General features: G+C 42.0%; 1 pseudogene; it reads right to left on the bottom strand.

The window, feature by feature from the left end:
- Window positions 1-805: 805 nt before the first annotated feature.
- Window positions 806-24,440, bottom strand: LOC115777173 (mitogen-activated protein kinase kinase kinase 7-like; annotated as a pseudogene).
- Window positions 24,441-24,950: the final 510 nt, after the last annotated feature.

The raw sequence follows: 24,950 nt of genomic DNA, 5'->3' as shown, positions 1-24,950 counted from the left end.
ATGGTGATCCCCAGTTACTCTGCAGATACAGAAAGAAAACACTGCTACCACCAACAGTTGCTGCAACTATGAAAAGGTTGCTTGGTCCAAAAGCAACTTATGAGGTGCAGGGATACCAGGACCCTTCAGAGTAGCTTCCCTCAAATCATGTTATCAGAGACCAACTTTAAACATTCCAAGAGGCAACATTATGGAGGAAATCTTCCCCAGTTGTAAAATATATCAAAACAGACTGGCCATTAAAGGTGACCAGAAAATATCATTTGCAAAGGCTGAATATGCACTGATCAGAAAAACTTTTAATTGTAGTATGCAAAATCAGAACTGAGACTAATAGGCTGGACATCAGCCTACGCAGGAAAACCTACAACAGTCACAGAACAATGCAAGAATAACTTCAACGGTGTGCCCACAGAAGTGACCCAGACACGAGGACTTCCTGTGGTAAAAACATCCAAAAACCGCTTTATAAGACAATCCCCTAAAGCCTTCAGTGAGCAACGTGTCGCATGAGTGCTCTGTCCACGTTATTCTGACCTGCTGCAGCAGATCCTCTTCAAAGGGACATTCAACACCATCATTATCATCAAATTTATTGCTACGTCATTAGGACCAACGTTTTAGCTAAGTGGTTCACAATGAAGCTGTGAAACAGTGAACAAATAGTCATGTTTAGGTGTGTAATAATTATTTGCAATGTGTTCTCCAAATTGATAAATGAGTTCATTTCCCTGCACTTTCATGACAAACCTTTCACGTGCCACCTGTGCTACATGCTCCTGAGAACGAGGGGAAAGGTACTGTATCTTTAACTGTTTTGGTGACCACTGCAGAGGACATCGGGTCTCAGGAGGATAGCGCTTTTGGGAAATGTACCTGGCAAGAAAATTTAGATTGCGAAGTTTGGTTAGCAGCATCAGTGCCCTTATCCACATGTAGCAGCTAATGCAGTTTGCTGCCATAGCACATTTTTGTGTTACAATGTGTGAGTAGTGACTGCAAACTTTGCCTGACACACAGCCACAACTACATAAATAGTTTAAAAAAAAAAAAGAGCTTTTCTTTCATATTCTGATGGCTTACTTTCACTACCAGTTCTCACATCTCGCTGGTCCCTTAGTAGTTCCAAGCAAGTCTGAAATTGGAACCAATCACAGGCTCACCATTTAGATGACATTTCTACAAATGTGCCCCAAACATGTCCTCCTTTTGATGGCAGCTACATTATGAATCTATAGTTCATTGTTTGCTGTTTGCTGCAGTCCATCCTTCTGTCCGAGCTGTGCTGTTAGTTCTGACTCTTCATCAGGCTCAGTTTGCTCTTCAAGCCCTGGCAGTAGGCCGATAGGCTGCTGTTATCCTCCAGCAGCTTGCTGCGCTCCTGGATGAGTCGAGATGAGGTCTGCTGCTCCATCTCATCCTGTTCCAGCTCAGACATTAGCTCCTTCCTAAACAGAGGGAGGAATACAACGCATGTAGTAAAATCAGATAAGTATGACACAATTTTTGTAATTTTGCCTCTGAACCACACCACAGGATTTTAAATCAGTCAAGATGTGATGCCATGAGGTAATTCCTGACATTTGTGCTATCTCGATCATCCAGCCTAATAATGGCATCCTTCACTTGTATCAACATCTCTTTGGACCCGATATTGATAGTTCCAGTAAATGGCTACAAATGCCAGTTCAACAGTTGGAATAAACTCTAGATCTTTTAATGAGACAACAAAAATTAACAGCTTTTTAGTTAACAATCCTAATACTTTGAAGGCTCTAAAAATGGGGGACGATACATAAAAATGGCTATATTTCCTAAACAGGCAGTGAAATACTTTTGAATAAAATCTGCACTTCAATCACATCTTGATTGTTTGATTCAAAATCCAGTGTGACAGTATACAGAGGCAAAATTATAGAAAATGAGCCATTATTCAAATACTTATGGACCTAACTGTCTCTTACTATATATCATTTTTTTAAACTGGCAGAAATTAATCATTATATAACAAATGCTTTGTCTTAATAGTTTTAGAAATATAAAATTTGCTTGATTTGACTTTAGCCTAAAACAGATTTTCTTAAAGATGAAACAAACTAGTAAGCTTTAGTTCTGCTGCAGACAAAGGGCTAGAGCCTATTCCAGCTGTCATAGGGTGAGAGACAGGGTACATCCTGGACAGGTCACCAGTCTTTACAGGGTGAACACAAAGAGACACACAACCATTTGTACTCACATTCAAGCCAGAGACACAAAAATCCCCTTTGGGGTTGTATCAGCTAGAGAATTTATCAGATGATGATTTACAAAGTATTTATGGAATAAAATTGAAAAAAAAAAAAAAAAGTAAATTAACTTGTTAGCAGGATTGATACCAGCCCTATGAATCACATGGACTATTGTGCAAAAGTCTCATTAGATCAGATTCAACTCATTGTCATTGTGCACACAAGGCACGCAATGAAATGATCGTTCCAGATCACTCATCTAGAGACGAGTGTCTGCAGTCATGCAGCCAGAGACAGGCGCTACCGTTAGGCAATCTGGTTTAAGTGTCTTGGACACAATGCAGTGCAGGGACAGGGGCTCGAACCAACAACCCTCCAGCTGCAAGGCGAGTACCTACCCACTGTGCCACTGCCACTTTTTGTACTGGTCCTCCTTTATTTATGTTTTGCTTTCAAACACATTCAACACATTTAGGTGCGCTGGGTCTGTCCAGCTTCCTCCTCCACCACCTGATCCAACTCACCACCAGGTGGTGATCAGTTGACAGCTCAGTTCCTTTCTTCACCCAACTGTCCAGAACATACGGCCGCAGATCTGATGATACAATTAAAAAATCAATCATCGACCTGCAACGTAGGGTGTCCTGGTGCCATGTGCACTTATGGACATCCTAATGTTCAAACATGGTGTTTGTTATGGACAAACTGTGGTTTGCACAACACCATATGTGTTCAGATCAGGCCGGCCGTTCCTTCCAGGTCTCACTGTCATTGTTCACTTGAGCACTGAAGTCTCCTAGTAGGACAAAGGAGTCACTAGATGGCAGGGTAGGAGGGCAGACGCATGTCTCCTCTTTGGGCTCCCTCCACAGACCTGTCTCCAGGGTGGGGTCCCAGTAACCCTATACCGGGCAGGGTAAACAGTTCCCTTGGTGGCTCTTTGTTGGGTGACAAATCTAAATTTTCAAATTTGGAAATTTTTGATTCAAATCCTCACCAATACAATTGTTCAACTGGTAGTGGCAAAGTCTGGTAGCTCTGATCTTTACTTTATTTTTGTTGTGTGTTTTTATTGTTTCTTTTTTATTGATGTTAATGGATACTTCTGTGGGGAAAAGAGTTTACTCAAGAGAAGAGCTTTTTTCATTGAAATGGAGCAAATCTGGAAGACACCACCCTATTACAGCTGACATAATGAGGTGTTTTAGTGGTTGCCATGCTGGTGCAAAGGTGAAGGCTTGGAAGTGAAGGCTTGGATAACTGCCAACAGTCATCAAGGGAAATGCCAACTCTCTGCTCAACAAAGGTGATGAGCTGAAGATATTGGTGAAGATTCAGAAAGTATCGTGAGTGCAGTCTCATGTGTTTTATTGAAGCACAGTTGAATCAAAACATCTCAGACTCGAATGTGGAGCTACCTGGTATCACCCTCATACGTCAGACAGAGATGCTAAAGCCAGTGACAAGAAAAAATAGGTGGGGGTCTGGCTTTATTTGTGAACCACAGATGGTGTAATCCTGCACGTCACTGTCAAAGAGAAGATGTGTTGTCTTGATATAGAATTATTGGCAGTTGGTATGTGACCATATTATGTACCAAGAGAATTCCTATCATAACAATACTCGTGTGCGTTCCACCCGAGGCAACAGCTGAAGTTCCACGTGAAGTTCTTGGTGAAACTGTTGCTAACTGTTGCTCCCACCTGACTGCCAATGTCAAAGAAGCCCACAGAGCTACTGGCCACCACTTGGCACATAACCGTTACCATCACAAAAGCCATCTGGAACAACTCTGATCACCCACTTTATAACATCTTTATCGAACAAACAAACATCAGTACTGGAAGACTCCTCTCTCTGTTGTAAAATGGCGAGATCCAGAAAATCATCTGTGCCCACAGCTACCAGGCTTTTCAGTTCTCATACAAACAGCAGATGAGCTATGTCAGACATATGCATTTCTCTCTGGCACCAATAAAGTTCTTTTCTTCTTTGACACAGAATCCTCTTATGTTACTTGGCTGAATGCACAAAAGCAAAGTTGTGGAAATACTTTTTTCAGAGACTTCTACAGTTCATGATGAAATCATACATTTATTATTACATCATATGTTCAGATGTACACAGTTCTGCTAAAGTTAATAATGCATTCTTATTTTATTTAACCTTTACTTATACAGGTAGTCCCATTGAGATTCAGTGTCTCATTTGCAAGAGAGACCTGTTTCAAGAAACATAATAAATATTCAATAATAAAATACAAACAATAAATAGTGAATAAAATGCCAAATGTTTACACAGTCATATTAAAGAAGTTCCCAGTGAAGAGTTGACAGAATTGTTTATATGTGTATTAAAGTCAATGAGCGAAATGTGTATATGTGACTTACTTTCTCCGAACAAGGTGAGCAATCTCTGACTGGACTTTAAGGTACTCTTGAGCCATCCTGATATGCTGCTCAAACACAGCCATGGACTCTTTGGAGTTTGGACAAGGAGCTAGAGGCTGGAAACAAAGGGGCCGCTTTGTGGTTAATGCAATATTCTACATATACGCACTTAAAAACTCAAAGACAATATCAAAATCAACACTACAGTTGGATGAGAACACTGCTATAAAAAGTTAATGGTAGTATGAAAGGAAAAATATCGTACAGGCTGGGTTTGAATTCCCAATTCTCATATACTGCACTAGTACACTACCTCACAACTACAACTAATTTAACAATAAAAAAGGAAACAGAATAAATCATTCACTGTGACTTAATTTGTGTCAAACTGCAGGATATTCCTGATGTATTCAGGGAAGGAATATTTTGAGGATCCCCTCGATCCCACTGACATGCTTTCTGTGGGTAAAGTAGGGCCTGAGGATAATGGTGGTTGAGGTCACTGAGGTGGATAAAATAAACTCGCCAGTAGCCAGACCTCTCAGATGGATGAGGTTCACCTTCAGTTTCTCAGGGCTCTGGATTCTTTTTAGAGCTGTCCTAGTTGACGTGCCTTCATACCATAGCACTGAAGTTGTGGGCAGTGCCCACAACTTCCTTTTTACAAGGCGATGCCTCCAGCTTCAAGAGGAATCACATTCCTCACATTGAAGGGTGCAGAAAGGAGTTTGCCCGCAACAGTCTACATGCTCTTGAGAATTTGGAAAAGGGATTCAACTGCATCTCTGAGGCTGTCCTCTATTATATAGGTGCAGCCAAGGGGTGGAGGGTCTCTTCTCTGCTTTTTCCAGATGATGTAATTATGCTGGCTTCAGTGAGTGGTAGCCTCCAGCTTGCATTGCGGAGGTTTGAAGCCGCGTGTCAAGCAGCTGGGGAAAAAGTTAGCACCTGAGTCTGGAGCCATGGTTTAATTTCTGACCTTTCAGAAAGGTCCAGTGTGCTGGCTTAAATTTGGGTATAAAAATGTGAATTCATTTGGTATTTGCCTCAGAAATAACAAAATTAATTTTAGCTTTAAATAAGTTTTTTTTTACAGGTTTCTAAAATATTTGGGTTTTCTTATTTCATATGGTCTAGTAAATTTGGTAAGCACTGTATCTCAGGGTCTTGTTCATGAGTGAAGGCGGATTGGTGCAGTATCTGCAGTAATGTGGCTGCTGTGAGATGATGAGCTAAGCACGAAAGCCAAGTTTTTGATTTACTGGCTGATCTACAGTCATACCTTCACCTATGGTCACAAGCTCTAGGTACTGACAGAAAGAATGACACTGCAGATACAAGTAGCAGAAATGAACTTCCTTTGAGAGGTCTTGGGCTCTCCCACAGCGAGAGTAAAGTGCTTAGTTATTCAAGAGGGGCGCAGTGTAGAGCCTTTGCTTGAAAGGAGCTGGTTGAAGTGGTTCAGGTAACTGATGACACTGCCTCCTGGGCATGTCGGATAAGTGGCCAAAAATAGATGGATTTTCAGCCGCGTGTCCAGAATTTCAATCATTAGTATATCAACATTTTATTTATTTAAGCAAACATTTAGTGTGAACTACAACTTCAAACATAAAATATGTATTTTGTTGATTTTACTGATTTTCAGTTCATTAATAATCTAGATTTCTCACACAATTGGCATTAAGTGTCATGCCTATACACGCATAAACACTAAATGTGAGCATGTGTATATGTGCATGTCATCTCTGAACAAAGTTACAGAAAACAGTTGTTATAATGGGATGAACTATAGCCATGTCCTCATGTCCTGAAGCACACTAAAACTGCCAGAAGTGCCCCACTGACCCATGTTTCATTTCATTTGAATTAATGAAAGAAACACATGCTTGCAGATTTCTTTCCACAGTAGCAGACAGCTAACAATCAAACATATTTGATTTTCACCTTACCTGCAGTTGGTAATCCAATTTCAGATAGCCATCTACTCCATTGGTAGCTAAACACACACAGACACACACACACATATATCTGTCACTGTGACTGAAAAAGAGACACCTGCTGGAGAACCACATACAAATGGAGAAATTCAAACACTGGCAGGGGGCTGTGTATTGCTCCTGCATTGTGGCCGGAGGAACATAAAGCTCTGCCTGTATGTAATCATGCAGGTGTGGTCAGACTAATGCAAGAACTGAGCCACCTCGAACTAGAAAGGATTTACCAAAGAAGACACTTTGAGTATTTTACTAGTCTGTCACTTACCACTGATTAGCAGATATGCTAACCATTGCTAACAAAGTATGCTAGTGATAGATGGTAACGCCACCCTTTCATCCAAGTTTAGTCATTTCTGGCTCCAAAAACCTAACAATTCAATTCAGTTTTATTTATATAGCGCCAAATCACAACAGTCGCCTCAAGGCGCTTTGTATTGTAGGTAACGACCCTTCAAATGGCATCAGCTATTTTGATATTTCAAAATGTGGAGTTCAAAAGCAATGAGTGCGTAAAACTATTTTTTTTAATCGGCCAAAGTGGCCAGTGGGGGGAAACATTACATTGGACACAGCCTTGGGGACTGCACTGTGGTGCGGACTGTGCAGGACTTGCTCTCACAGTGGTCCCTACCTGTGGGGCTCAATGTCATCCTCAGTTCTGACTGGCTAGAGTTGAGTGCAGAACTGGTCAGCTGGGCTGGGTTTTGGGAATGTCCTGGTTGAGTGTCCACACTGGACACCCTGGTTAGACCAGTACGCAACGCAGCATTCTGGGGGGTCTGAAAATCATAAAATAGGTTTAAAACAAAACAGTGTTCAAGTGTGATCCCGACTCTCACTTCATGAGGTTCTATTACCTTGGAGGGCTTGAACTGAAGTGGAAATTTGGATTCAAAGCTTTTTAGGGTTTCCTCTCTACCAACTGAGTTTCTGTGTTCTGTGTTGTCGTCACTCCTGTTGAAGTTGATGGTGCAGTCAGCATACGAGCCTGAACGGGAGGAAAGGAATGAGATAATAATGATGATAATTTCTGTGCCTGTATCACATTAGAAAAAGTCACCAGACACTGACTAACTGCTGACTAAAGAGATCATGCGTTAGTAGAAGCTGACGGTTACCTGTGCTTGTGGCCGACGAAGAGCCACTTCTGCTGGCTGAAGACTGATGAGGAGCTCGAGTGGTTCATCTGAGCCTGGAAAGTACTGGAAGACGCACACGCAGCACCCATCACTGTTACAGAGCTCCTTCTACTTTGGTCTGATTCATAACATCTTTTCAAAAGGCCATCTATTTCATTTATTTGAGTCTAGATATAGGTCCAGTTCTTCATCTATGGATTAATTCTTATTCATATATTTTTACTTCTTGCTATTGGCTGCAAATATAAATACATTTCACTGTGCATTGTACTGTGTATAACTGTGACAAATAAAGCTTATCTTATTGTATATCGAATCCCATTCTAGGCAGGTTAGAAATAATCAGGTTAAATTAATCCAGTTAAACAGAATGAACGGCTTCCTAAATTTCACAAAATAGAGTTGATAAGAAAATTTATGTGAGTTTTTTGTTTGTTTTGTTACATGTGGGAGAGTGGAAAAAGATCAAAATCCTGCAGGTGCAAATGTGCCAAAACTGTTCAAGAAAAAATGTTTTCATTTCCTTCAAACCATCAATAATGAACAATTACTATAGTTATGATCACAGTTTATTTAAATTTTTTTAGGGGTGTGACTCGATTAAAAAAATTAATCGAATTAATTAGAAACTTTGTAATTAATTAATCGAAATTAATCGCATTTTAATCACATTTAAATATTTAACATGATAAATATTAATTTAAGTTTAGTTGATGAATGAATCAATGTACATAAGCTTAAACTTCAAAATCTTGTTTATTTTCCCACCAGTCTGCTACACAGACCAATGAAGGGTGGAAGTGCTCCTGTGATAAGCAAACTCCTAAAATTAAAGTTAAGCATCATAACTGGATAGTTTTATTCTACATTAATGTCTCACTTAATATAGTTGAAAATTAATCATTCGCTCAGCTGTATTCTTGATGCTGAAATGTGTTATGCTTGTTTTTAACAGCTTATTTTGAATTAAAGACTTAAAATCAAACCACAAAAAGGGGAAAAAGTTTGTTCTCCGTTTAATCAGCTGCTTTTACACAGCTGTGCTTCGCACTCACGGCTGCTAGGCGACATGAGCTACGCAGAGGTGACGCTGATATGAAGGCGAGCCGCTCACTTCCGGCCTTTGCAGTCTATGTGGGCCGGGTCCTTCGCAGGATGTGGCCCCTGAATCTGGACATTGTGCGTTGATATAATCTGTATGCCTGGAACTCGTGCACTGAGAAACGTTCCACGGTGCAAAATGCGTTAAAAATTTTAATTCTTTATTTTCTCCGTAATTAATTAATCAAAATTAACGCGTTAAAGTCCCACCCCTAATTTTTATTTAAGCTTTTTTTGGATTGCTATTACAAATATTTTCAATTTATGAAATGTGCTTCAGCTTCATCCCTCTTATTCATGTTTATAATTCAAAATCAGGGCAGACACCAATTTTATTGCTAGTATATAGTAAAAACAACTTAAATTTTCCTGAATTTCAAAGAAAACAACTGCTGTATTTCATTTGTTTACTACATATACAAAGTGAAATGAAATGATCATTTGTGGCTCCATGTGATGGCACTATACCTTCATTAGATGGTTCATGGTGTTTCTGACCTCACTCATTGATGGCCTCTGGCTGGGTTCTTTGTCCCAGCAGCGGGTCATCAGAGTCTCTATGGGCTCTGGGAGGTCTTTGATCAGAGGAGGCCGAGTACCTGTCATTGGAAACAATCAATGCAGAAAAGCAGATTAAACCAAAGTGATCATATCGTTGCTACCTTCTTCTTTTGAAGTCAGCACCGGGTGTATATCATTTTTAATCATGTAGTCTTCAGCTGCAACTGATTCAATTCAATTCAATTCAATTCAATTTTATTTATATAGCGCCAAATCACAACAAACTGTCGCCTCAAGGCGCTTTGTATTGTGGGTAAAGACCCTACAATAATACAGAAAAAACCCAACAGTCAAAACGACCCCCTATGAGCAGCACTTGGTGACAGTGGAAAGGAAAAACTCCCTTTTAACAGGAAGAAACCTCCAGTAGAACCAGGCTCAGGGAGGGGGGGTCATCTGCCGCGACCGGTTGGGCTGAGGGGAGAGAAAGACATGCTGTGGAAGAGAGCAGAGATTAATATCAATTAATGATTAAATGCAGAGTGGAGTATAAACAAAGTAAATAAGGTGAATGAGAAGAAACAGAGCATCATGGGAACCCCCCAGCAGACTAGGCCTATAGCAGCATAACTAAGGGATGGTTCAGGGTCACCTGATCCAGCCCTAACTATAAGCTTGATCATAAAGGAAAGTTTAAGCCTAATCTTAAAAATAGAGAGGGTGTCTGTCTCCTGAATCCAAGCTGGAAGCTGGTTCCACAGAAGAGGCGCCTGAAAGCTGAAGGCTCTGCCTCCCATTCTACTCTTAAGTATCCTAGGAACCACAAGTAAGCCAGCAGTCTGAGAGCGAAGTGCTCTGTTGGGGTGATATGGTACTATGAGGTCTTTGAGATAAGATGGTGCCTGATTATTCAAGACCTTGTATGTGAGGAGAAGGATTTTAAATTCTATTCTAGATTTAACAGGGAGCCAATGAAGAGAAGCCAATATTGGAGAAATCTGCTCTCTCTTTCTAGTCCCTGTCAGTACTCTAGCTGCAGCATTTTGGATCAGCTGAAGGCTTTTCAGGGAGCTTTTAGGACAGCCTGATAATAATGAATTACAATAATCCAGCCTAGAAGTAATAAATGCATGAATTAGCTTTTCAGCATCACTCTGAGAAAGGATGTTTCTAATTTTAGAAATATTGCGCAAATGCAAAAAAGCGGTCCTACATATTTGTTTAATATGTGCATTGAAGGACATATCCTGGTCAAAAATGACTCCAAGATTTCTCACAGTGTTACTGGAGGCCAAAGTAATGCCATCCAGAGTAAGTATCTGGTTAGACACCATGTTTCTAAGATTTGTGGGGCCGAGAACAAGAATTTCAGTTTTATCTGAATTTAGAAGCAGGAAATTAGAGGTCATCCAGGCCTTTATGTCTTTAAGACATTCCTGCAGTTTAACTAATTGATGTGTGTCATCTGGCTTCATTGATAGGGAAAGCTGAGTATCATCTGCATAACAATGAAAATTGATGCAGTGCTTTCTAATAATACTGCCTAAGGGAAGCATGTATAATGTAAATAAAATTGATCCTAGCACAGAACCCTGTGGAACTCCATAATTAACCTTAGTGTGTGAAGAAGACTCCCCATTTACATGAACAAATTGGAGTCTATGAGATAAATATGATTCAAACCACTGCAGTGCAGTACCTTTAATACCTATAGTATGCTCTAATCTCTGTAATAAAATGTTATGGTCAACAGTATCAAAGCTGCACTGAGGTCCAACAGGACAAGAACAGAGATGAGTCCACTGTCAGAGGCTGTAAGAAGATCATTTGTAACCTTCACTAATGCTGTTTCTGTACTGTGATGAATTCTGAAACCTGACTGAAACTCTTCAAATAAACCGTTCCTCTGCAGATGATCAGTTAGCTGTTTTACAACTACTCTTTCAAGAATCTTTGAGAGAAAAGGAAGGTTGGAGATTGGCCTATAATTAGCTAAGACAGCTGGGTCAGTGATGGCTTTTTAAGCAGAGGATTAATTACAGCCACCTTGAAGGTCTGTGGTACATAGCCAACTAATAAAGACTGATTGATCATTTTTAAGATTGAAGCATCAATAATTGGAAAGACTTCTTTGAACAGTCTAGTAGGAATGGGATCTAACAAACATGTTGCTGGTTTGGAGGAAGTAACTATTGAAGTTAACTCTGAAAGATCAACTGGAGCAAAAGAGTCTAAACAAATACCAGCAGTGCTGAAAGCAGCCGAACATGAAGAATAATCTTTGAGATGGTTATGAATAATTTTTTCTCGAATGTCTAAATTTTATTTGTAAAGAAATCCATGAAGTCACTACTAGTTAAAGTGAAAGGAATACTCGGCTCTACAGAGCTCTGACTCTTTGTCAGCCTGGCTACAGTGCTGAAAAGAAACCTGGGGTTGTTCTTATTTTCTTCAATTAATGATGAATAGTAAGATGTCCTAGCTTTACGGAGGGCTTTTTTATAGAGCAACAAACTCTTTTTCCAGGCTAAATGAGCATCTTCTAATTTAGTGAGACGCCATTCCCTCTCCAGCTTTCGGGTTATCTGCTTTAAGCTGTGTGTTTGTGAATTATACCACGGAGTCAAAGTGGGATACCGCACCTCGTGGCATTTAAACAGGAAAGCTTTAGTCATTTTTTCACATATGCAGAGCCAGTTGAAAATCACACAATCTTGTTAAATATACTTTTTTTTATTATGCATCAACTGAATTTCAGCTCCGGTTAGTGGATAATAGAACCTACTCACCCCTGTGGACAGCCCACATTATGCAGAATGCAGAACCACCGATCTCATCAAAGGGTTTCTTGCGTGTGATGACCTCCCACAGGATAATGCCCCAGCTGAAGACATCACACTTTTCACTGTAGTTACTGCCTGAGGAATAGACCAAAACCATATTTAAAAGAAACTGAAAGTCACAACCATCAAAATACGTGCAGGGATTCTGACAGTGTATTGTGTGCCGGCCGATACTTAGTGAGGCTGATCCCAGCCAAGCCACAAGCTAGCAAAAACGAGTTACAGAGAGACCAGCTCAGGGCTCACACTGATTTGGCGTTACAGTGAGTTGGATTTTTCATGCACTTTTTATTTGTTTTTGCAGTGTATCTTATTTTGAAGGCATGTTTAAATGTTACCATGGTGATCAGAGAGCCTGGGGGCAGAGAGGATGTTACTCATGTTGTAGGACGCTGCTGATAAAGTTGCGTAAGAGTACACAGTGGATTTATGTTTATTACTATATTTAGGAAATATCAGTTTTTATGCCAGTTGTATAATTTATTTTGTTGTATGTATTGGCCACACCTTAAAGGTATAAATACATAAAGTAAGATAAAAGTAAAACAATACTGTTTATGGCTGACCTTCAAATACTTCTGGTGCCATCCAGGCTGCACTGCCTTTATTGTTGGTCATGTAGGTCTGAATATCACAAGCTGTTCCAAAGTCACAGATCTTCAGCACAGTACCACGAGCCACAAGCAGCAGACTGCAACAGTATAAAAGAGATACAGACTTTCAGCAACTGATAGTCTATATTCTGTTACACTTTATCAAAATGGATCAACATCATATTGATGCCATCATCAAGAAGAAAAGTTTGATGATGATCCTCATTGGCGCGTGGATGTGTGTACTACACTTCATAGCAGTGCAGCAGTCTTTACAAATGTCAGCTTGAAGAGGCCAACATTTCAGGGAATCAGGATTCATCCCATGGGCACAACATGTGGACAGCATTTCATGTAGCCCATCCATAGTTACTGAGCTGTGTAGGTGTGCAGCCACAGACTGAACAGCAGATTAATGTAATGCTTCACATTAGTCAAACTGTTTTATTTTTATAGAGGACATCATTTTTTAATCAGCAGCACTGATCAGTGGGCAAAGACTGTTGCAGCATAAAAGTTCTGAGACTTCGTCATCATGCAGTTTTATCTGCTTTATCACTGACAATCTTACTTTGGTGGTTTGAGGTCCCTGTGAATTAATGCCTTTGGCTTCATGGCGTGAAGATAGGCAACACCCTGGGCACACTGCAGACACCAGCTCATTGCATGGGCCGCTGTATAGAAGGGCTGTGGGTCTGCACCATGCAGAACTTTGAGAGAGAAACAGAGAGAGAGAAACAAATAGTTATGACATCGATAAGCACAATCATTCTACTGCTATTTAAAATGCATTGAAATTCAGCTGTGATGATGGTAAATGGTAATGGTATATGAACTTGTGTATATTTCCATAGTTTCTAGAGTCATTTTCCAGTGCTGAAATATCCCACAAAGGACACCAGAAAAGTTTCTGCAGCACTGGAAGTAACCCAGAGTACAGCAGCCGCCATTATTTTAAACCCGAAACAGTGTACGACTTACGGTTATATAAAGATCCACATTCTGCATACTCCATGACCAGACAGACCTGAGAAAGAAATCACATGACCTCCAGATAAATTCATGAAAACCATGAAGATGAAACTTCTAAACCTCCCACTGCTTCTCCACATCCTGCAAGTTTCAATAACTAGCATGGGATTTTTTTAATTCACTAAACTTTTACTGTTGAGTGTTTGATACTCACTGGATCGTCACAGAAGCCATACAGCTTAACAATGTTGGGATGACTGACCCGGGAGAGCTGGCGGAGCTGTGAAAAAGGGCAGGTGGAGAGAAAACACACATTTCAAACTAATGAAAGAAACTTTATGGTTTCAGATGATCACAGCTATCACATTAATTCATAATTCACTGAATCATCGTTCATTTCTGCTTGATCTGTTGATAAAACTGATGAGAGAAATAAGATTTTAAAAGTTGGATGCAGGTCATGTTTCCCTTTGTGTGCATTTGATTTTTCAGAGCACAGCAGATGGAAAAAGTAATCTGTGGAATATGTTGCTATAAATCCAGTATAAACTATTACCAGGGCCTTCAGACATGTGCGAGTTACCTATGCCAGGTGTGCTCACGAGCTCTTCTCTTTGGAAGGTGCTGCATTACTGATTTAAAAAAAAATAAATCACATCCCGCGAGACAAAAATGAAACTTCTGAGCAAAAAAAAATTAAGTGTGCCGCCTTTCTCTGAAACATTTGAGGTTATTATGTGGGCAGATTTGTTTGTGCTTCCACCTAGTGGACAGTTTTTGTAATTACTGAGTCAGTTTCTAGCTTCTCATTGGAGTGTTTGGGCCCCATTATGCCTGTCACATTTCATTTATGCTTGCTGTTACAGAGCAGGTACCGGCTGCAGTGTGCTACTGAATGATAGGTGAGCCACTCAGACTAAACCAACACAGCAGCGCTGGTGCTGTGGAGGTTTCTCCTGGAGCAGAATCCTGGGGTCTGTACTGAAATATCATTAACATGGCATTAAACACACCTGCATATTTGCACACTGTTCGTGCTGTAAACAGCGTAGTGGAAAAACTGCCTGAAAGTGAAGCATCCAAGTAAAAGGATGACTACTTGGTGGCATTTCCTCATCTCATATTTGTCACAGGCCAAGGTCAGAAATGATCCTAGCTTTGCTTTCTCTTCTTCAAGCTGCCACCTGCCTTCAACAATACAAAAAGAGCCACAAAGCTTCAGTAAGGCTAAAGACTGCAACGTTTAGAGCGCAAAAATGACACACACATCACAGCTGAGCATTCAGGTCATCCTCCTCCCAGGACAGAAAGTGCTGTGGCTGATGAAGAAGAAAGCAGGCAGCATGCAGACAGCACATGCTCTGTCACAGATGTTTGTGGGGACCCACACAGCCAGTGTTCATCCTGCAGAAAGCAGGAAGGATGTAAGCAGTGCTGCATGAACAAAGTAACAAATCACTTTCCAAGACAGTTCTTCAGTCTCTTTGATATGAAGGCCACTTCCATACATACAAACATGCTCAGGAGCAACAGAGACTTCAGGCAGGAGGCCCCAGTTTAATTAGCTGCCTCATGATGCGAGCTGATCGATCAGACGTTTCTTCCTCTGAGGTTGCACAGCATCACTCACACCCACAACCAGCTGCCACAAGATGTCTTAAAAGTGCACAAGGTATGGGAGAGAATCAGTGGGCTTCATGGTGCTCCTCATTTGTAGTGGCTTGACCTGGGCTGGGTCACTGGGTGAAGCTTATCTGGAAGCAGTTCTTTGCCCTTCGCCCGGTTCTGGGCCCTCCTACCAAGTTAGTTCACAGATGAGTGTACAACGTGTACAAAGCAGATGTGTTGTACAAGGGTCACACATCCTTTCCCAATCCTTGTCTAAGTAATACTCTATTGCTGTACATTGTATTGCTGTAAAGTGACGGCACATTACAGTAATACACCCGCACCACATTTTACAGTGAAGTAAAGAGAGCTCACTCTGTGAGGGGACATAGCTTTGGACACTCAGCGAGGTCTAAGGATGACCCCAAACCAGCACAATCTGTGGATGACAAACACTTTATTCACATCATGAATAAAGAAGAAAGTCCAAACGAGGAACACAGCTGGGTGGCCTTACCATTTCATTCCCCAAGATCATGCATCCAACCACAGAAAAACACAGCAGAAAGACAACAGCGATCATACAGAGCTGATGCAGAAAATGCTCAACAGCCTGAGCTAGCACCATCATTGGAGTAAGAACACTGGTACCTACTGACATTTGGCATGTATCACCCACAGAAACCAGAGCAGATGAGAGCTGTGTGTGCTGAATGTGAAGGTGTGGCTCTAAATGATGTGTTCCTCTAAGGCTGCATAAGGAGGCATAAAACAGTGAGCAGCTAACAGAAGCTTTTCTTGTGCAGAAGAACTGAAGGATTTGGTGTCGAGCCTCTTCCTGTAACACAGCTGAGGCTCTCCTGGAGCCAGCTTACATTCATAGTGTATGCATGAAGAGGTGAACCGTCTATATGACTCTCAGGGATTTGTTGCTCCTGTAATAATGCAAGGAAAAGCATTAGTACAGGATCTTTGTGTGAAAGCAGTGAGTGGGACACTGCACTGCCCTTGAAAAATAAATAGACTATCATTTATGTACAGTAATATATGTTCAAATTTCTGTGTTCTTTCAGTTTTACACTGCTGATATTTCTTCAATAAACATCACACAAAATTAAAGAACTTGTAGGTTTATTGAAATATCTAAGAGTTAATAAGCTGTTTAGCTCTGCCTGAAACACACTGCGAGGGTCCATCCATCCATCCATCCATCTCCACTTACCCTGTTCAGGGTCGCGGGGGGCTGGAGCCTATCCCAGCTGACACAGGGTGAAAGGCAGGGTACACCTGTACAGGTCGCCAGTCTGTCACAGGGCCAACACAGAGAGACAGACAACATCCACACCCACATTCACACCCATGGTTTCCAGTTAACCTAACCCCAGTAACTGCATGTCTTTGGACTGTGGGAGGAAACTGCAGTACCCGGAGAAAACCCACGCAGACACGGGGAGAACATGCAAACTCCACAGAGAGAGAGAGGGAGGGGCCTGGGCCAAGGTGGAATCAAACCCAGACCTTCCAGATGTTATTCTGTGAGGCAGCAGTGCTAACCACTGTGCCACCGTGCTGCCCGCACTGCAAGGGTGGCATATTAATTTTAGAGGATAAAAAAGACAGCATACAACAGCAAAACCTCATCTGTGTGATTGTAAAACATAACCACAAGCAAACTGTTTCATTTCCACTCACAGAGACTGTTTGCATGCAGCACTCACACCACCACACGAGTGAGACTGTGAGCTGGGCAGCGCTGCAGCACATTCACACTCCTGCTCGGCTCCCAAAGCAGCGACGGTGCCACCTCTGTGCCCGGCAGGCTCACAGGGTTACAGCATGGTGGTGATATAAGCAGCGCCCTATACTGTACAGTTACACTGTGGAGTAACCAAATGAAGCAGTGGGAGCACTAATAACTGTCCTTGCTGTACACCAAGCTTTAACATGACTGTGGACACATTTGATATTTTATTCACTACTTAATCTATTTTATTGTTGAATATTTGTCATGTTTCTTGATGTACATATACTGCAATACTACTTTGTTACATATAGGATTTAGGATGGGATCCTTCTTCCACAACTGAGAGAAGCTGATGATCAGCATTGATGAGAGATAATTACATCACGTGGGCTCTGTCAAGTTTTGGGATCTGCTTAATCAGGATGACTCGTGCCATAAAACATGCACACAAGTACCTTGGTTAATAACCGCACATCTAAGTACCAACTCTTTAATATGTTCGCATTAGTCTCTTTAACAACACTGCTGAGCTTAGTCCATAAACAAATATACAAACTTCAAAGTAAAAATAAAAATCATTAATGCAGCACCTCCAGGACATTATGGAAGAAATATTTTAGCAGTAACAGCAGACGGGCGGTGCTGTTTGGTGTTTCACTGTCTGCAGGTCCTGGGCAGAAGACTGCAGTGATGCATCTACAACACAAATTAGTGAAGTCAGTCAGCCCGTTAGCTGTGCAGAGATAACTGCAAAGCCGTTAAAACAAACCAAAGTGCTAACCATGTTAGCATACTGAGAGCTCAGCAGCTAGAAAGATGGTGTGAAATATAAAGCAGAATGATGCTAGCTCAGGGCCTTATTCCAGGGATCAGGTTTACTCCAGGTCTCCTGATCCTGAGAGAGGGTTAACCTAAACTCTGAGCTCCTGCTGCACCTGAACCAGCTGACTGATAAATGCTTCTCATAGAGCACATCCCATTCACCCGCACAGTATCAAACATTCACACATAATCACTCATCGGGAGCAACTCGGGGTTCAGTATCTTGCTCAAGGACACTCCAGCATGCAGACTGGAGCAGCCAGGGATCGAACCACCAACCTTCCAACTAGTAGATGACGTGCTCTACCTCCTGAGCCAGTTCATTCATTTGTAACATTACTGTGAAACTGCACAGCACAGTGAAGTGATTTGCAGAAGTGTTCACTGAAACCCTGGCGAGACGTTTCTGCACCGTTTACTTGTCTGCAGCCAGCATGACACTCCGATCAGTGATGGATCGCTTGATGTCAGACTGATGGAAAAATCAATATCACAGTGGGGAGAAGTGACTTTGAAATGACTGAGCCTAACCCTACATGTGTCTGAAGCTGCATTCATAGCAGCTTCTTTTGTCTCCACACAATCGGTTTTTATTCCTTAAAACGGCTCATCCTTCCAAAACCATCCTTTAATATCAGGAGTCAAAGGTTTGTATGAACTCCAGCTAACAGGTGCAAAGCTCTGTGAAAGCTTCGGTTTCTTACAGCTTCTTTTTATTGCTGCCGCACTTCCTTCACCAAAGACTGTAAAACAGCAACAGAGTAAAACGTGCTCTGCAGGAAGGCGGCGTGCTCTATCATGCAGATCAAATGGAGAAGCTCACTTTAGAGAACAGCTTTCATGGAAATCTCAAACAGCGTTTTACATCCACGGCAGAAACAATGTAACGCTCACTCTAAAAGAACTATTTGTTACTTCCCATTAATCCATTAAACTTCTACTGAATAATTATGACCATTTATTTTTTTCAGTACACTGTGGCAGAAATAGATATTTTCTCTTTATGAATCTCAGGCCAGTCTGTTACCTGTGTAACTACGATCACCTGGTTCTCCACAGTTTAGCTTCATTTTGTCCCTGTCAGGTTACAGACGCATAAACTAGAATTCCAGCTTCATCTACTAAAATTCAAGTTGGGTAAACAATGACCACAGACAGTATAAAAAAAAGTCAATCTTTTACACTCATATGATGATGAAAGAGCAGCCAAGCTGCTTTTTGATAAACATGGTCAGCACTGAGCTGTAATGGAGACACTGCTCTCCACGTGGCTCGGGCTATGCTGCTGATCGCTGTCTCACTGCACTCGTGGACACCAGCTCGGAATGAATCAACTCACGGTCAGACTTTGATGGACATGATCCCAGGAACAGTGCTCAGAGCAGACAAACTGGCTTCTTACCATTGTTTTAAACAACAGGCGTCCTCGTCTCACGTCCACTCTGTGCTCAGAGAACTTTATCTGGACGAGCGGTTCCCATGGCGCCGGTGCTGGATGTGAACCCCCGAGTTGAGCAGCCAGATGTGTACTGCGGTGTATCACTCACCAGCAGGGCTTATACCCACTTGTAAGTGGACTAGTTCTTATATAGCACTTTTCTACTCTAGCTGAGCATTCAAAGCTCTCTGCATTCACCCATTCATATAAGCACTTCCTTCAACAGCTCAGTGCTTACTAACATTCACACTCCAACGCTTGCATCGGAGAGCGTATTACTTTGGCACGTAGCCTGGAGACTGGAGCAGCCAGGAATCAAACCACCAGCCTTCTGATTAGTAGGTGACCCGCTCTACCTCCTGAGCCACGCTTGTCCACACTTTGGAAAATTAAGTTGGTTTAACGGACTACAAAAAGCTGTTTTTGTTTCTTTTCTTTTTAGGCCCGCCAGGGACATCCCCCAGGGATGTGTGCTGAGTTCTCTACTGTTCACACTGATGACTGCTGTGCCAGACACAACTCGAACCACATCATCAAGTTTGCAGATGACACAGCAGTAGTGGGTCTCATCAGCAACAATGACGACACAGCCTACGGAGAGGAGGTACACCAACTCATCAACTGGTGTGGTAATCACAATCTACACCTCAATGTCAACAAAACAAAGGAAATAACTGTGGACTTCAGGAAAAATCACAAGCCACACACAGCCCTCACTATCAATGGCAGTGCTGTGGAATCAGTGAAAAGCACCAAGTTCCTGGGGGTGCAACTCACTGATGACCTGATATGGACAACCAACACCATCTCCCAACGCCTCCACTTCTTACGCAGGATGAGGAGAGCCAATCTCCCCCCCCTTCAGCACTCACCACCTTCTACAGGGGTGCCATTGAGAGCATCCTCACCGACAGTCTCTCAGTCTGGTATGCCAGCTGCTCTGTTGCTGACCAGAAGGCCCTACAGAGGGTGGTGAGAACAGCAGAGAAGATCACCAGATCAGCCCAACCTTCCATCCAGGACCTATACTCATCCCACTGCCAGAAAAGAGCCATCAACATCATCAAAGACCACACACACCCTTCACACAAACTGTTCACCCTCCTACCATCTGGCAAGCGCTACAGCAGTATGCGCTGCAGGACTACCAGACTCAGAAACAGCTTTTTCCCACAGGCCATCAGGCTTCTTACTCACTCATGAAAACACACATAAAATGACAGCAAACTGTGAAAACAGCAGACTCAACATCTGCAAAAGACTCTTTTTATGCACATGCCAAATTTATTTTTGTACATCACAAGTTTACTAAACTCATCTATCTCCATGCTGATATTCTGCACTTTGCCATATTGCACTTTGTATTGTTGTACACCTGTACTATTACCACTGCACTCGAGTAACATACCTCAACCCGACTACATTCTGGTACACTGTGTTAGCCTAGAAACTGTATCCCCACTGCCTGTCTTATGTTGTGTGATCTGTTGATATTTATTTATGTACATTTTATGTCTAGTAATGTTTTACGTTTAGTCTATGCTTCAGTTTTTATGCTTAGTTGAGTGTCATTTTTGTTTTCAATAATACACATTTTGGGGTTTGGTGAAATGAAATTTCAGTCCTCTGTGTAATGTACTATTACATGGTTTGATTGACAATTAAGTTCACTTTGACTTTGACGTCATGCATGTTCCTCATTTAACTTTAAAAAGCAAATCATAATAAGGTGACACTGTACAACAGATATGATAGGAGTGCAAAGTAGGGCTGGGTGATATGGACCAAAAATAATATCTCAATATTTTTTAGTTAAATGGCGATATAAGATACATATCTCTATTGTTTTCTTCCCAAAGGTATAAACATCCAGTACTGTGTGCAAAATAACAAAACATGTAAACAGACTGAACAAAATTCCATCCTTCAGTCAGCAGGATTATAGTCAGCTCATATCATATCAGTAAATCCATAGACATATCTGCTGACGTATCACAGCAAAGGGCCGAAAAAGACCCACTTTCACTATTAAGGTCACGTGACTTACGGTACAAACCAATTTCTGCTGCGTATGGCGGTCCCCTCTTACCTGCAGCCAGGGACTCTTGGGGGTACTAAAGCATACAAACTAGGGATGTGCGCGATTACCCGACTAATCGACGCTAATCTACTGTTACTAGTCGGTACCAGACGTACTAGTCAATTAGCCTAATTATTAAGGTTTTAATTAACCCAGTGCTGGTAAATCTTCGTCCTAAATTTTATGCCACCAGATGGGGCTGCAGCCGTTACATCGTTATAGAAAACTGCCATAGCGTTACCTGAAGCGCACCTCCCGAGAAACACCCTTCCCTGCATTTCCGGCTACTAAGAAGAGAAAAAACTAGAGGAACAAATGTGTTTGCGCCTTAAAAAAAAAAAAACAAAAAACAAAAAAAAACCACCACAGCTAAGAGTGGGATCCATTAGGGAAAAGGTGCCACAGCATTTTATGTTTCTGTCAGCCACCACTGCACGTAAAACACAGGGACACGACCGAAAGGTAATTAACACGCAATGCACCTGCACAGGTATAAACGTCGGCATCAAAATCGGCCACTTAAAAAACAAACAAAAAACATCGGCCACTTACGTAGTTATGTGGTAGCAGCTGAAGCCTGAATCGGGGATAAAATGGAGGAGGAGGCTGGGTGAGAGGGAGGTCTGGGCTCCGGATGCTGCCCCGGATAAGCGGAAGAAAACGGGTGGACAGATGTTTATATTGTTTTGATGCGTGTCATGAATCGTAGAGCAACGAGCATCGTTGATAATGCGCGGCACAACGCGTCACACTTTTAAGTCACAATTGATTCATTTTTTGGATGTTATTTTCTCATATTCAGTGATGCGTGAACATCGTTTGCAGTAACGCGTTTTCATATATTTATATCAACTGATTTTATGTTTTTATTCCTCGTTGTTTGGAGTGTAACGTGCAGGGATCATAATGTTTGGTGCCGCACAGTTAAGCAGCATTTAAAGTGCGATTCATTCCAGAAGAATGTGATTAATCTTTGTTTACACAGCTTTTGACATTGTCCATTAAACAGGCATAAAATTTAAAGTTTTTCTTAGTTTTAGACTAGTTGGTTAGTCTAATTTTTTCCCGTTGTTTAGTCTAAGAAACTAGTCGCCAGGAGCATCCCTAGTACAAATGGATGCAGTACGAAGGCTGTATGCGCACAACACGGCGACAGCAGAGGATTTCAGTTTTCCAAAACTCTCCAAAAGTCGTTGATGTCACTGGAAAAAAAAACGCTAAATTTGTTGCTAGTTACTTTTTGGGGAAATAAAGTCGCTGGGGGCAAAGCGAAGCTGTGCAGAGAAACTGGGAGAAGAGCAAGGTGAACTGGTGGAGCTACAAGTATGATTGTAACGAGACAAAGACTATATCCATATAAACGATATTGTCTCATCTTATATCGCATATGAAAATATATTGATGCTTATTAGAAACTCGATATATCACCCAGCCCTAGTGCAGAGTCTTCAGATCCTCTGGTTTTTAAGATTTCTCCAGCATTAAAGTAATAACGTGATAGTTGTGAATATTTGCACTGCTACATGTAACTGTGTTTATGTGTAAATTGAGCCTGTCAGTCACAGAGGTGCTGGCTTCACTGCCTTGAACACGATCAGTCACATTCGGCCCTCCTTCGACCCCCACACTGTTCAAAGTGTGGCTGATCTGAGCTCTGAGAGGAGCTGCCTGTGAGAGCGCTGCAGTGCCAAGCAGACACTCTGATGTGGATGATGGCTTCATTGTGCGTATGACTGCTGAGTGGCCGTGAGTTCCGGAATTTAATTGTGTGAGTGGGGATGAATACCTGCACCTCTGAAATAAAATGATTTGCTTATGATTATGATTTAGTTCACCTGCCACTTTTGACTCAAGCTGAAATTCCCAGCTCACCCCACAGTGAAGTGGAGAGAGAGTCATTGTTTAGGGCTTCTTTAATGCATCATGGCCTGAACACCTTACACTCACAGAGACTACCATTAATTCCCAAGAGAAGATTGGGTTTTCCAAGAGAATGTCAAGGCAACAGTCTTTAACCTAAAGAAAATTCCAGCTCTGGAACGGCCAAGTCAGAGCTCTCATTTTCACCCAGCAGGGTGCGAGAACATTATACAGTCATTCCAGGTAAGGACACACATATCAGTAAGTTGAGCCAGCATGGTCTCCAGTAGGCCTACCAGAACACTAGTGTAATGAGTCAGCGGTAGGTGAAGGTGGGTGTCACAGAGCAGATGTTGTCAGTACCTCAACAAGGAAAGCATTCCGTTCACTGTCACTCTCAATGGTCTTGATTGCTACATCCTTTCCTTTCCACACAGCTTTGAAGACAACTCCAAAAGTGCCTCTGCCAACAGCCTGAAGAGAAAACATGGACAATATGCTGAGGGCACAGTGCAGGCTGGGAGATTAAACAGGAGTACACACTGCAATCAGTGACTTCACATTCTGCTTCAGTTTCCGGAAGAAGCTAAGCTGGGATTCACTTGTTAAAGTATCAGGGATAACTGCCCATTAAACCCGGGGCCTTGTTCTGGTTACTGGAAGTAAGCAGCAGTAAACACTGTTGTGTTAAATGCGCAGACCTTTGTTTGATAAGCTCTCACTGAGTTATAGCTTCCAGCTGAACAGACCTCCTTGGTCCATTTCAGTCTTTTAGCTCAGCCTGACTCAGAAACGCTGCTGACCCAAACGCGACCACTTATCACTAGCATTGCTGAGCTAGCATTAGTTTTACTCTATAGCTGTAAATTACCGCTTCGACTTGGATGTCTTCATACTGGATGTCCTCAAAGAGACACCCAGCGAGAGCGTCCACCATCGTGGCAGAAGGCGACACTCCTTGAACCGAGCCGACAGCGATGGGATTACAAGCCGAAGTGTAGCATGTGGCTATCGGACCTAAAAACGCTGGTCGGCTGCTGCCAAACTGCTTTTCTAATCTGTTGCTGTGAATTCAGGAAGTAGGCACCATCCGCTCGCGCAGTGTTTTGGCTACATACAGCTGTGAGACGCGCGCTGGTGAACGCGCACCGGAGCGCGTTTACCGCGTTAAACCGTAACGGAAGGCTTTACCGGCACATTTGTTTCTGCAGAGACTCATATGCGTATTTAATTAGTTGTTTTAAATCAAGCGAAAAACAGAACCGAGCCGCCGCGGTGTATTTGCAGTCTTGAACGTGGCTTTGTTTTGTTTCTGTGCGCACAGGAGCGACCACAAGGGGCGGCAGAGGGAACTACACAAAGGAAATAGCTCGTCTCCCGAGTACGTTTAAAAACAGGGAAACAAATATTCAGATGACTGTTCCTTTTATTGATCAGCACTTCAAGTCCTCATTTGCTTTTTGGAAGTGGAAGCCAATGTTGAAAATAATCACAGAGAAGGTGCCTTAGGCTGTGATGAGGCTATTACCTTGACAGGCAGCCATGGACTTAATTAAAGTTAATAAATACTTTTAGCATAGAACTATATTAAATGTCTTCTCCTAAGGTTCCAATAACTGGAATCTGAACTT

The sequence above is a fragment of the Archocentrus centrarchus genome, unplaced genomic scaffold, assembly GCF_007364275.1.
Source record: "Archocentrus centrarchus isolate MPI-CPG fArcCen1 unplaced genomic scaffold, fArcCen1 scaffold_44_ctg1, whole genome shotgun sequence".
Taxonomy (NCBI): Eukaryota; Metazoa; Chordata; class Actinopteri; order Cichliformes; family Cichlidae; genus Archocentrus; species Archocentrus centrarchus.
The sequence above is the reverse complement of the archived record's forward strand: the minus strand, read 5'-3'. Positions and strand labels throughout refer to the sequence as shown.